The following is an 11942-nucleotide window of genomic DNA, read 5'->3' as shown; positions in this document are numbered from 1 at the left end:
ATGGGTTATATATATATTAGTGTTTCCTTCTTCTTGGACCAAACCTTGACTGACACAGAATTTGGTACCAAGGCAGGAATGCTGCTGTAACAAAACCCTAAAATGTGGGTGTGGCTTTGAAGCCATGGTTTGAGTTTAGTGTTGATGATACCTTGAAATGCCTGCAACAGTGCTCATAGAGTTTTGAACTTTGAGGAAAATACTGGAAAGGGCCTAAAAAATGAGAAAAATATTGTTGGAAACTGTAGAAAGAAGATCCTTGTTATGTCCAAGCAGAATGTTTACCAATGCTGTTGCCTGCAGCTATGCTGAAAGAATAAAATATCCCTAATGAATTGAGTGACCTAGCTAATGAATTTTCCAAGTGAAATATTAAAGATACTGCCTGGTTTCTTCTTGTTGGTTATAGTAAACACGAGAGAGGAGTGATAATTTGAGAAGACTCTTAAATAAAAAGGAACTTGAATTAATGGTTTTGAATATGTTCAGCTTATCCATGTGGCAAATGAGGCTAAAATTAAAAAATGGCTGTTGAGCAAAGAGGAAATATGTAGCATTGTCAAGAAAATGTGGTCTAGGGGCGCCTGGGTGGCGCAGTCGGTTAAGCGTCCGACTTCAGCCAGGTCACGATCTCGCGGTCCGTGGGTTCGAGCCCCGCGTCAGGCTCTGGGCTGATGAAGCCTGTTTCCGATTCTGTGTCTCCCTCTCTCTCTGCCCCTCCCCCGTTCATGCTCTGTCTCTCTCTGTCCCAAAAATAAATAAAACGTTGAAAAAAAAATTAAAAAAAAAAAAAAAAGAAAATGTGGTCTAAAGATACTGAGACTATAACTATAAAATCTTTTCAAAATATTTTCTTGATTCTCCAGAAAGAGCAAAAGTTGTGCTTCAGAGTATACTTCAGTCACATAAAAGTCCCTGTCAATGGATTAAGGGTGTTTCAAATATTAGGGTCCTTAGTAAGCTGGAGGAAGAGCAATATAAGGAAGGGGTTTATTTCAAAGACATTTATTTGTGGGTGTATCTAATTGAGTGAACCTGAAAAGATTTAAAGGACACCCACAAAAACTTTAGTAGTATTATGTCACCAGAAGAACCACCAGTTTGGACTAGAAGGAACAGAGATTGTGGGAATGAGGAAAGTACTTTGGACCCTCAGAATTCTACTGCCAGGAGGCAGTCTAGGAAAAGGAAAAAGTGTGACTGAGTGCAGAACCAAGAGACCAGAGGGTAGAGCCAAGAACTCTGAAAAGTATTCCCAGGTCTTCAGATCTAGTCAAGAAACTTCCATGTTTGGTCAGCTGGGTAACAAAATCATTGTGAATCTGCTTCCTACCTTTCCACCCCCCCACCCACCCCTTTTGAACAGGAATGACCCTGACAATTATCCCACACTTGTCCCACCACTATATAGTGACTATGTATGGGGTAGATCACTTGTCTCTTTAGTTTCATCTATGTTCAGGTGAAGAAACCAGAGGGAGCCACTGTACTTAAGGAACTGTCTCAAGATACCCTATTGGCATGTGAATTTGATTTAGAAGGTGAGTCTAAATCACCTTCTAAATCACTATAATGCTACAGTGGGATGAAATTTTTGAGAGTCTTGCAAGAGCAGTGCATGCATTTTGATGCTTTTAATGACACAAATGATTGGGAGGCCAGAGGGTAGATTGTGGTAGATAGCTTTGAAGTTGGTACCCCAAATCCCCAACACCTGATGTCTATTCCCTTATGTAAACCCTTCCCCTGGATAGTGCACTGCATTTGGTATTCAGTTCTGTTGAAGAGAATATAGCAGAGGTGGTTAGATGTTATTTCAATAATAGTTTATAAGAAGACTATGGCTTGCATTTTGGGTCTTTCTCACTCTCATCCCTTGCTCTGAGGAAAGCCAGCTGCCATTATGTGAGCAGCCCAGTGGAAAGGCCACATGACAAGGAATCATGATCTCTGGCCAGTAGCCAGTGAGGACCTGAAGCCTGTCAAGGCTCATGTGAATGAGCATGGGGCACATTTTCTCTTTGATGCTATGAGATCATTGCAGCCTATCGATATTTTTTTTTGACATAATTATTTAATGACACAGGAAAATAGCATGTCATGAAACAAACTGGTTATAAATCAGAAGTAGAGTATGATGTCACTTTTGATATTGATACCAGAAATTTAGAAGTATGCATACAAAACACTGGACAGTCATGTACTAAAATATCGACAGTATTTAAAAAAATTTTTTTAAATGTTTATTTTCAAGAGAGAGAGAGAGAGAGAGAGAGAGAGTGAGAATGAGCAGGGGAGGGGGCAGAAAGAGAAGGAGATACAGAATCTGAGACAGGCTCAAGACTCTGAGTTGTCAGAGCAGACAGGGGGTTCAAACCCATGAGCTGCCAGATCATGACCTGAGCTGAAGTGGGATGCTTAACCAACTGGGCCACCCAGGAGCCCCAAAATATCGGCAGTGTTTACTTCTGCTCTGTGATTATTCTTCCTTTTGTTTTGTGTATTTTTTGAGACATTATTATTTTTAAAACAAAAAAGAAAAAACAAGTTACCACATGTCTTTGAGAAACAGTTATTAAATGCCAGGAGTCCAGCAGATAGGACCTGAACCCCAGGACACATGCAGCCAGGGGATTGGCCAACATTTTTATTAAGCCAGGAGCACCCAGTTTGGCCATACCCAAATCCCTGACTCACAGAAGCTATGAAATAGTGTTAAGACACCAAGTTCAGGATAATTTTTTGTGCAGCAATAGATAAAACAGTTTGTTTCTATTACTTGCAACCTAGAGGGTAGTAAATGATACATTAGATGATACCCAAATCCCCCCACAATTTAATGCAATTGAACTTTCCAACTTTCTTTCCCACTAAACTTCATGAACAACACCCAACCTGCATTTTTGACGTTTTACTTTTATTATATATCTACATTATAGATATATAATATATAGATATTCCCAAAGCAATTGAGTCTTTTCTTCTGAGCCTAGCTCTGTCCTCACTTGATGCTCCAAGCTTTTTTGATCAGCTCATCTGATGTGATCTCTCCTCTGACACAAACCTTTGACATTTTACTCATTAGGACAGCAAGATGGGATCCCTTGGGAACAGCAGATTCTTGGGTTCCACTCCAGACCTATTGGATTAGAAATTCTGGGGTGGAGTCCAGGAACTTATGTTTTAACATGCCTACTAGGTGAGTCTGATGCACACTCAAGCTGGATAAGCACTGCATGTGGATATTATAGAGAAGATGTTTTTTCATAAACTTCAGGTTTCCTTACCTAAATTATAAGCTCTTCAAAGGCAGAAACCAGAATGTTTCCTTGTATGTCACAGCCACTGAGTACTTCACATGTTAAAAGTATTAACATATTTATTACTCTTTCTACTAGGATATACTCCAGAGGCGTCACCCTCCTGTGAGCCTTAAAGTGGAGATTTTTAGGCCTTCAGAATGCAATCTTTTTTTTTTACTCTTTTACATCTTTTACTATAATGATGACAAATATCAGCCACAAAATATTTTGTAGCATGCAAAGAGGTTTTTAAATTGACTTTTATTTTAAATTGACATCAGGCTAAAATAAACAAAGGAAATAAAGAATAAGGGCTTCAGATCATCAAATTGCTATTCAGGATGTGTTATAACGAACATGGACATTCCTGTCGGTGAAAATGACAAGGTGTGATTAATTTTTTTTCATTTCATTTTATTTTATTTTATTTTTATTTAATTAATTTTTTAAATTTACATCCAAGCTAGTTAGCATATAGTGTAACAATGATTTCAGGAGTAGACTCCTTAGTGCCCCTTATCCATTTAGTCCATCCTCCCTCCCACAATCCCTTCAGTAACCCTCTGTTTGTTCTCCATATTTAAGAGTCTGTTATGTTTTATCCCCCTCCCTGTTTTTATATTATTTTTACTTCCCTTCCATTATGTTCATCTGTTTTGTATCTTAAAGTCCTCATATGAGTGAAATCATGTAATATTTGTCTTTCTCTGACTGGCTAATTTCACTTAGCGTAATACCCTCTAGTTCCATCCGTGTAGTTGCAAATGGCAAGATTTCATTCTTTTTGATTGCTGAGTAATACTCCATTGTATTTATATACCACATCTTTATCCATTCATCCATCATTGGACATTTGGGCTCTTTCCATACTTTGGCTATTGTTGATAGTGCTGCTATAAACATGGGGGTGCATGTGTCCCTTTGAAACAGCACACCTGTATCCCGTGGATAAATACCTAGTAGTGCAATTGCTGGGTCATAGGGTAGTTCTATTTTTGTTTGTTTTTTTTTTTGAGGAACCTCCATACTGTTTTCCAGAGTGGCTGCACCAGCTGGCATTTCCATATACCACATCTTCTTTATCCATTCATCTCTCAATGGACATTTGGGCTCTTTCCATACCTTGGCTATTGTCAATAGTACTGCTATAAACATTGGGGTGCATGTGCTCCCTTTGAAACAGCATACCTGCCTGCCTTGGATAAATACCTCGTAGTGCAATTGCTGGGTCATAAGGTAGTTCTATTTTTAACTTTTTGAGGAACCTCCATACTGTTTTCCAGAGAGGCTGCACCAGTTTGCATTTCCACCAGCAGTGCAAAAGAGATTCTCTTTTTCTGCATCCTTGCCAACATCTGTTGTTGCCTGAGTTGTTAATGTTATCCATTCTGACAGGTGTGACGTGGTATCTCATCGTAGTTTTGATTTGTATTTCCCTGATGATGAGCAATGTTGAGCATTTTTTCATGTCAGTTGACCATCTGGATATCTTCTTTGGAGAAGTGTCTATTCGTGTCTTTTGCTCATTTCTTCACTGGATTGTTTTTTGGGTGTTGAGTTTGGTAAGTTCCTTTATAGATTTTGGATACTAACCCTTTATCTGATATGTCATTTGCAATATCTTCTCCCATTCCATCGGTTGCCTTTTAGTTTTGCTGATTGTTTCCTTTGCTGTGCAGAAGCTTTTTCTTTTGATGAGGTCCCAATAGTTCATTTTTGCTTTTGTTTCCCTTGCCTCTGGAGACGTGTTGAGTAAAATGTTGCTGCGGTCAAGATCAAAGAGGTTTTTGCCTGCTTTCTCCTTGAGGATTTTGATGGCTTCCTGTCTTACATTTAGGCCTTTCATCCATTTTGAGTTTATTTTTGTGTATGGTGTAAGAAAGTGGTCCAGGTTCATTTTTCTGCATGTTGCTGTCCAGTTTTCCCAGCACCACTTGCTGAAGAGACTGTCTTTATTCCATTGGATATTCTTTCTTGCTTTGTCAAAGATTAGTTGACCACACGTTTGTGGGCCCATTTATGGGTTCTTTATTTTGTTCCATTGATCTGAGTGTCTGTATTTTGCCAGTGCCATGCTGTCTTGATGATTACAGTTTTGTAATTCAGCTTGAAGTTCAGGACTGTGATGCTTCCTGCTTTGGTTTTCTTTTTCAAGATTGCTCTGGCTATTCAGGGTCTTTTCTTGTTCCCTACAAATTTTAGAATTGTTTGTTGTAGCTCTGTGAAGAATGCTGGTGTTATTTTGATAGGGATTGCATTGAATATATAGATTGCTTTGGGTAGTATTGAAATTTTAACAATATTTGTTCTTCCTATCCAGGAGCATGGAATCTTTTTCCTTTTTTGTGTGTGTCTTCTTCAGTTTCTTTCATAATGGTATGATTAATTTTTTGAAGGTAAATATATCCTTTTTATGATATATTTTCTTCACTGCATGATGAGATTCTTGGTAACAGGCCTATATCTGACCATGTTATGGTCAGCATCTCTCATGGGGTGAAGTACACAGTAGATGCTCAATATTTGTTGAGTGAATAGCTAGCACAATGAAACACGGGGATTATATGTGTCATGAACCTATATGTCTTCATATAAACCAAAATCAGAGCTACATATTGCATTGCAGAATATGAGACTATGTGCGATTGTGCTGTTGTTTTGTTTGTTTGCTTTTACAAATCAGGTCATATTCTTTGCATTGAATTAGGACACTATATTGAACTTTAGTTGGAATTAAATTTTCCACCTACTCATTTATAAAATGACTTTCTTTTTTTAATTTTTTAAGATTTTATTTTTAAGTAATCTCTTTACCCAATGCGGTGCTTGAATTTACAACTTTGAGATCAAGAGTTGCATGCTTTACCAACTGAGCCAGACAGGCGTCCCTACCTTCTATTTTTTTAAAAGTTTACTTAGAGAAAGAGAAGGAGAGTGAGAGTGAGAGAGAGAGAGAGCATGAACCAGGGTAGGGGCAAAGAGAGGGAAAGAGAGAATCCCATTTAGGCTCCATGTTCAACACAGAACCTGGTAGGGCTCAATCTCACAACCACAAGATCATCACCTGAGCTGACACCAAGAGTCAGACACTTAAATGACTGAGCCACCCAGACACCCCTCTCTATTTTTAAAGTCAAGTTTATTGAAGTACAACTTATGGTAAAAGTTATCCTTTTTAGATATGCAGTTTCATGAATCCTGATGAACTCACTACTCCAGTCAAAATAGAGAATAGTTTTATCATCTCCAGAAATTCCCACATGCCCCTTTGTGTTAATCTCCTTCCCTGAGCCCCAGCCCCTGGCAACCAATGATCTATTCTCTGTCTTACGGTGTTGTCTTTTCCAGAACATCATCTAAAAGGAATCATACATTATGTAGCCATTCGAGGATGGATTAACTTAGTGTTGTTTTTGAGATTCATCCAGGTTGTTGAAAGTTTATGTCTTCCCATTGCTGAACAGTATTTCATTGTATGAAATGGCACCATTTGTTCATTGACCAGGTGATGGACATGTGGATGGTCTCGTTTTTGGTCCTTATGAATAGAGCTGCTGTAAACATTTGTGTACAGGTTTTTGTGTGAACACACATTTCATTTCTTTTGGGTAAATGCCTAGGGCTGGGATTGTTAGGTCATAAGTATATGTTTAATATTAAAAAAAAAAAAACCAGAAAAACTTTTTTCCAAAGTCGCTAAACCATTCTGTATTCCCACTAGCAATGTATAAAAGTTTCAGTTGTGGGGTGCCTGGGTGGCTCAGTCGGTTGAGCATCTGACTTCAGCTCAGGTCATGATCTCACAGTTTGTGAGTTCAAGCTCTGCATCGGGCTCTGTGCTGTCACCTCAGAGCCTGGAGCCTGCTTCGGATTCTGTGTCTTCTTCTCTCTCTGCCCCTCCCCTGCTTGTGCTCTGTCTCCCTCTGTATCTCAAAATAAATAAATAAATGTAAAAAAGATTTTTTTTAAAGTTCCAGTTGTTCAATATCCATGTCAAAACTTGATATTATCAGTTTCTTGTTTTATTTTTGCCATTTTAATAGGTGTGTAAATGGCATATAATTGTGCTGAATTTTTTGAAGTTTATCTATTTTTGTTAGTAATTTCTACACCCAATGTGAGGCTCAAACATGACTTTGAGATCGAGAGTTACATGATCTTCTGACTGAGCAAGGCAGATGCCCCTAATTGTGTTGAATTTTTTTAAATATTTACTTTTTAGAATTGAGGTATAATTTATATACAATAAGATGCCCAGATCTTAAACCTACAGTTCAGTAAATTTTGACAAAGGTATGTATCTGTATAACCAATAGCACTATAGAACATTTTCATTACCCTAGAAAACTCTCCCTTGACCCTTTTCAGGCACCATGACCTGCCCCAGGGAACCACTACAATTTCTATCAATATATATTAGTGTTGTTTGTCCCCCACACTGTCCCTTATCAACTTGAAGAAGCCAGAATGGTCATCATCCCTGTTCCCTAACAACAGTTAGGGGTCCTATTACAGGGGAGGAATGAATAGGGAAATGGTTAACATTAGGCAGGGAGAGATAAGGGACCTTCAGGGAGGCAGACTGCAGCTATAAATGGGACACTAAAGAAGCAGATGGAGTTCTCCCCTTATAAAATTCTTTATGGGTACCCTCCCCCCATTATCAAGGGCATAAGGGGGGGGTTCTAAATAAGACAGGCAATCTAACCGTAAGACAACAGATGACGGTCCTTGGCTCTACCTTAACCATCTTACACCACTAGGTTAGGGAGCTGTGAGTCTGACTACAGACGCTCACCTCTTTAAATCAGGAGATGCTGTATGGGTGAAGGAGTGGAATGTCCAACCCCCAGAGCCCCTCTGGAAGGGCCCGTTCAGTGTTATTTTGTCTACCTCTACTGCAGTAAGGGTAGCCAAGGTGGGACCCTGGATTCACCACAGCAGAGTGAAACTGATATCTCAAAATTGGGAATGCATTCCTGATCCATCAACAACGTCAAGCTGACCATATGGAAGAAGCAATCTGCAACTCCAGAGGCTCTGGGAGACTGCAGCCCTGCTTTAGTCACTCTGGAAGCTGACTAATCTATACACAGCAGAAGCGTGAGGAATCACGGTCCAGTGGAACAAAATACTGTTCTTATTTTCCATATCTGTTTCCTTACTGTGATGTACTGTTACCCCTTGTTTCTCACTGTTATTGTGATTCTTTTTTTTTTTTTTCAACGTTTATTTATTTTTGGGACAGAGAGAGACAGAGCATGAACGGGGGAGGGGCAGAGAGAGAGGGAGACACAGAATCGGAAACAGGCTCCAGGCTCTGAGCCATCAGCCCAGAGCCCAACGCGGGGCTTGAACTCACAGACCGCGAGATCGTGACCTGGCTGAAGTCGGACGCTTAACCGACTGCGCCACCCAGGCGCCCCTGTTATTGTGATTCTTGGTCTATTTTTCACCATAGAAATGGCTGAAACCACCCTGGCTGGCTGGGAATATGGTGAGAGGTTTCTGTTAGCACTCTCCTTCCTTTTGTGGATAGGATGCTTTGTTGGTACCAATATGGGGGGATCAATGGCCATGGGAGTCTACAGAAATAGATCCACATGAATCTTATAGTGGAACAGAATACCCCGTCCTACTACTGGGGTTCCTCAAAACCTCAATTATTGGTAAAAAAAAAAAAAAAAAAAAAAAACAACAACAAAAAAACAGAAACAAAAACAAAAACTACCTTGGGGAAAAGGAACTTGCCTTGGGGGAAAAAAAAAAAAATTCCTGCCTTGGGGAAGGAAGTTCACCATCTCTGTTGGAAGCTTGACATGCCTGGGCCAAAGATTTTATAACCCAACTGCCTGGGAAACCCAATAGTGGGGAACCCCAGATCACCTTGAGCCAGATCCCCACTGTGGAGGATAAGTTTAAGAATTCTTTGAGTTTGCACCAATGGATTAACAAGGGTTAGGGTGGAAAGTCGCCACACAGTGAAAGGGCTGAGGGCTAATTAGTGACCAAAATACCTTGTTAACCCTGAGGTAGCATTCTCTATCTGTCTTAGCCTGTAGAAGAGTTAAGATAAACAGATAAGGTGCCTGGTTCCTGCAATAAATGGCCATCTGCATGGCTATTTTGATTTGTCTTGATCCTAACCCCTAACACCGCGTATCTTTGAAAATCTCTTTTCTCTCACACACATGAATTAATGATTACTGTTTTATTGTTTCTTTCTGCACCATGTATGTAAGTTTTACTTCTGCATCACATATGTAAGCCTTCTGATCCTAATAAATATGGAGAAAGGACCCTTATGCAGGGCTCTTGTCTCCTCTCAGACATTAGCCTCTCTTGTATTCATTTCTGCATCTGCTCTTTTGGTGAACAAGAGAGAACTCCAGACTCAAAGTCTGTGACACCCCACCCTTGTCTAACTTCTCTCATCTCCAAGAGGCCCGGGATAATGTCGATGCAGCCATCGAATGGTGGGCACCAGGTGGAATATACTGGATATATGGAAGGACAGCCTATACAGTACTTCCTTCAGGTTGGTCTGGGTTATGTGTGCTGGGAACTATCCGTCAATATTTCTTACTGCTCCCACTTGCCAGAGGGGAACATTTGGGAGTCCAAGTGTATGCGGACAGGGAGACTCAAAGGAAATGATGTGCCTTACAAATTGGAAAGATGATGAATGACTCCCTGAGCATATAATCTAATATTATGGCCCTGCCACCTGGGCGGAGGATGGGTCCTGGGGCTACTGTAATCCCATTAATATGCTAAACAACATAATCATGCTGCAAGAAGTTGTAGACATTATAACCAATAGAACTGCCAGGGCTTTTAATTTACTAGCTGAGAAGCAGACCAAAATGTGCAATGCTATCTATCAAAATCGCTTGGCCTTAGATTACTTGCTTGCTTCAGAGGCAGGAGTTTAAGTTTAACTTTAGTTTAACTAACTAGTTAGTTTAACTAGTTAGTTTAACTAACTGTTGCCTACAGATAGATGACGAAGGAAAAGTTATAGAAAAGATCACAGAGCAAATGAGAAAGTTGCTCATGTCCCAATCTAGACCTAGAAAGGTTGGGACCCCAGGGAGTTTTATTCAGAGGATTTTTTTTTTTTTTAACTCTTAGGGCATTCAAAACCCTCATGGGAATCCTCTTGATTTTGGAAACTTGCTTAATCCTACCTTGCTTAGCTCCCCTGGTTATACGGTCTGTCTACAGCCTCATTGAGGCAATGGTCGAAAGAAAAATAGCTATAGCCACGCATGTGATAATGTTATGAAAATATAGACCTCCAAACCAAGGTGATGCTCTTTGACCCAAAATAGGGGGGTCTGAGAATCAAATGGGGGAATGTAGTAGAATCCCCTCCCTAAGGAATGTGGTGAGAAAAGACCTTAAGATAAGGGAAGGCCACTTGGCTATGTGCATATGTGCATCAGTCACTACCCTGTAACATGAGACCAATCAATCAGACTGTATGTCTATATGTTACCCATATATGGGATACAAAGTAGAAAATGCATAAAAGGCTATACCATGTGGTGTTCAGGACTCAGCTTGGGGGTAAAAATCCTCTAAGCCTATGTCAGTACAAATAAAGTTCCTTTCTGGAAAGAAAAGCCTCAGTGTCACGACACTCTGTGCGAGAAACCTGCTACAATTCCAGCCAAAGCCTTGGTAAAATGACCAGTATTTCCAATGGTGTCTTGTTACAAGAACAGATTCTTATTGAACTAATGCAAATAACTGTAATTGTCATGAAAGAATACTCACTGATAATCTTTGAATTTTAGAGAGTTTAAGTAGAGAGAAAAATTAAATACTTCAGTTTGTACTCTATTATCCTATCTATTGTACTCAGTATCCTACTACTGTATATAATGGATATCTTAAGAGAAAGTTTCCTTAATCTAGAAGAGCAAACATTAGAGAACCAGCAATACTTTAAAACAAGAGTCACAAAACTATAACCATTTTCCTCAGTTCATTTAGTTCTATGTTTCTAATTCTTGTTCAGTTTGAATGCAGCTTTTTAGTTCTGGAAATTCTTACCCATTTTTGTATTAATCTTAAAGATTTCAAAAACCTGTATCTGTCTTAAAGATCCTTTTTATAAGTCTCCTTGAAGATGAAACACGTTTTGTAGGAACATCAGAACAATTAACTATAAATGACAGAAGTAAAAAATAGACATGGTTAAAAATATGATGTGAGAATTCATGATGATGCAATTGACAAGGAAATTTCGTTATTACTGTGACACATAACACTTTGATAGTCAGAATATCAAGTGATGGCCTTAGTACCAAAACATTAAAACTTTAGGAATTGCATATATATTTGAGCAGTTATAGCTTTTACCCAAGAAATACAACCTAAGTTTTACCATTATTTGACAGGGCTTTCCACTTAACATACCAAATAAAAAGGCCTAACTGGTCAAAAAGACTTCATTTACAATTTAGGTTTATAAAAACCTTAGAAAGTTATAAAGCATATCCTAAATAGGATTACAGATCTTTACAAATCTTATTTAACCAAGGTAGGCAATACGAGATTAAAAAAAAAAAAGTAAGAAACGGGAGATTCCAAAGGCAGATATGTAGGGCTATATAGTTGTTAGCAAAATTT

The sequence above is a fragment of the Lynx rufus genome, unplaced genomic scaffold (genome assembly GCF_022079265.1).
Source record: "Lynx rufus isolate CCGP_SWC_20201006 ecotype Redwood Valley unplaced genomic scaffold, mLynRuf1.p SCAF_21, whole genome shotgun sequence".
In the NCBI taxonomy this organism is placed as follows: domain Eukaryota; kingdom Metazoa; phylum Chordata; class Mammalia; order Carnivora; family Felidae; genus Lynx; species Lynx rufus.
The sequence above is the reverse complement of the archived record's forward strand: the minus strand, read 5'-3'. Positions refer to the sequence as shown.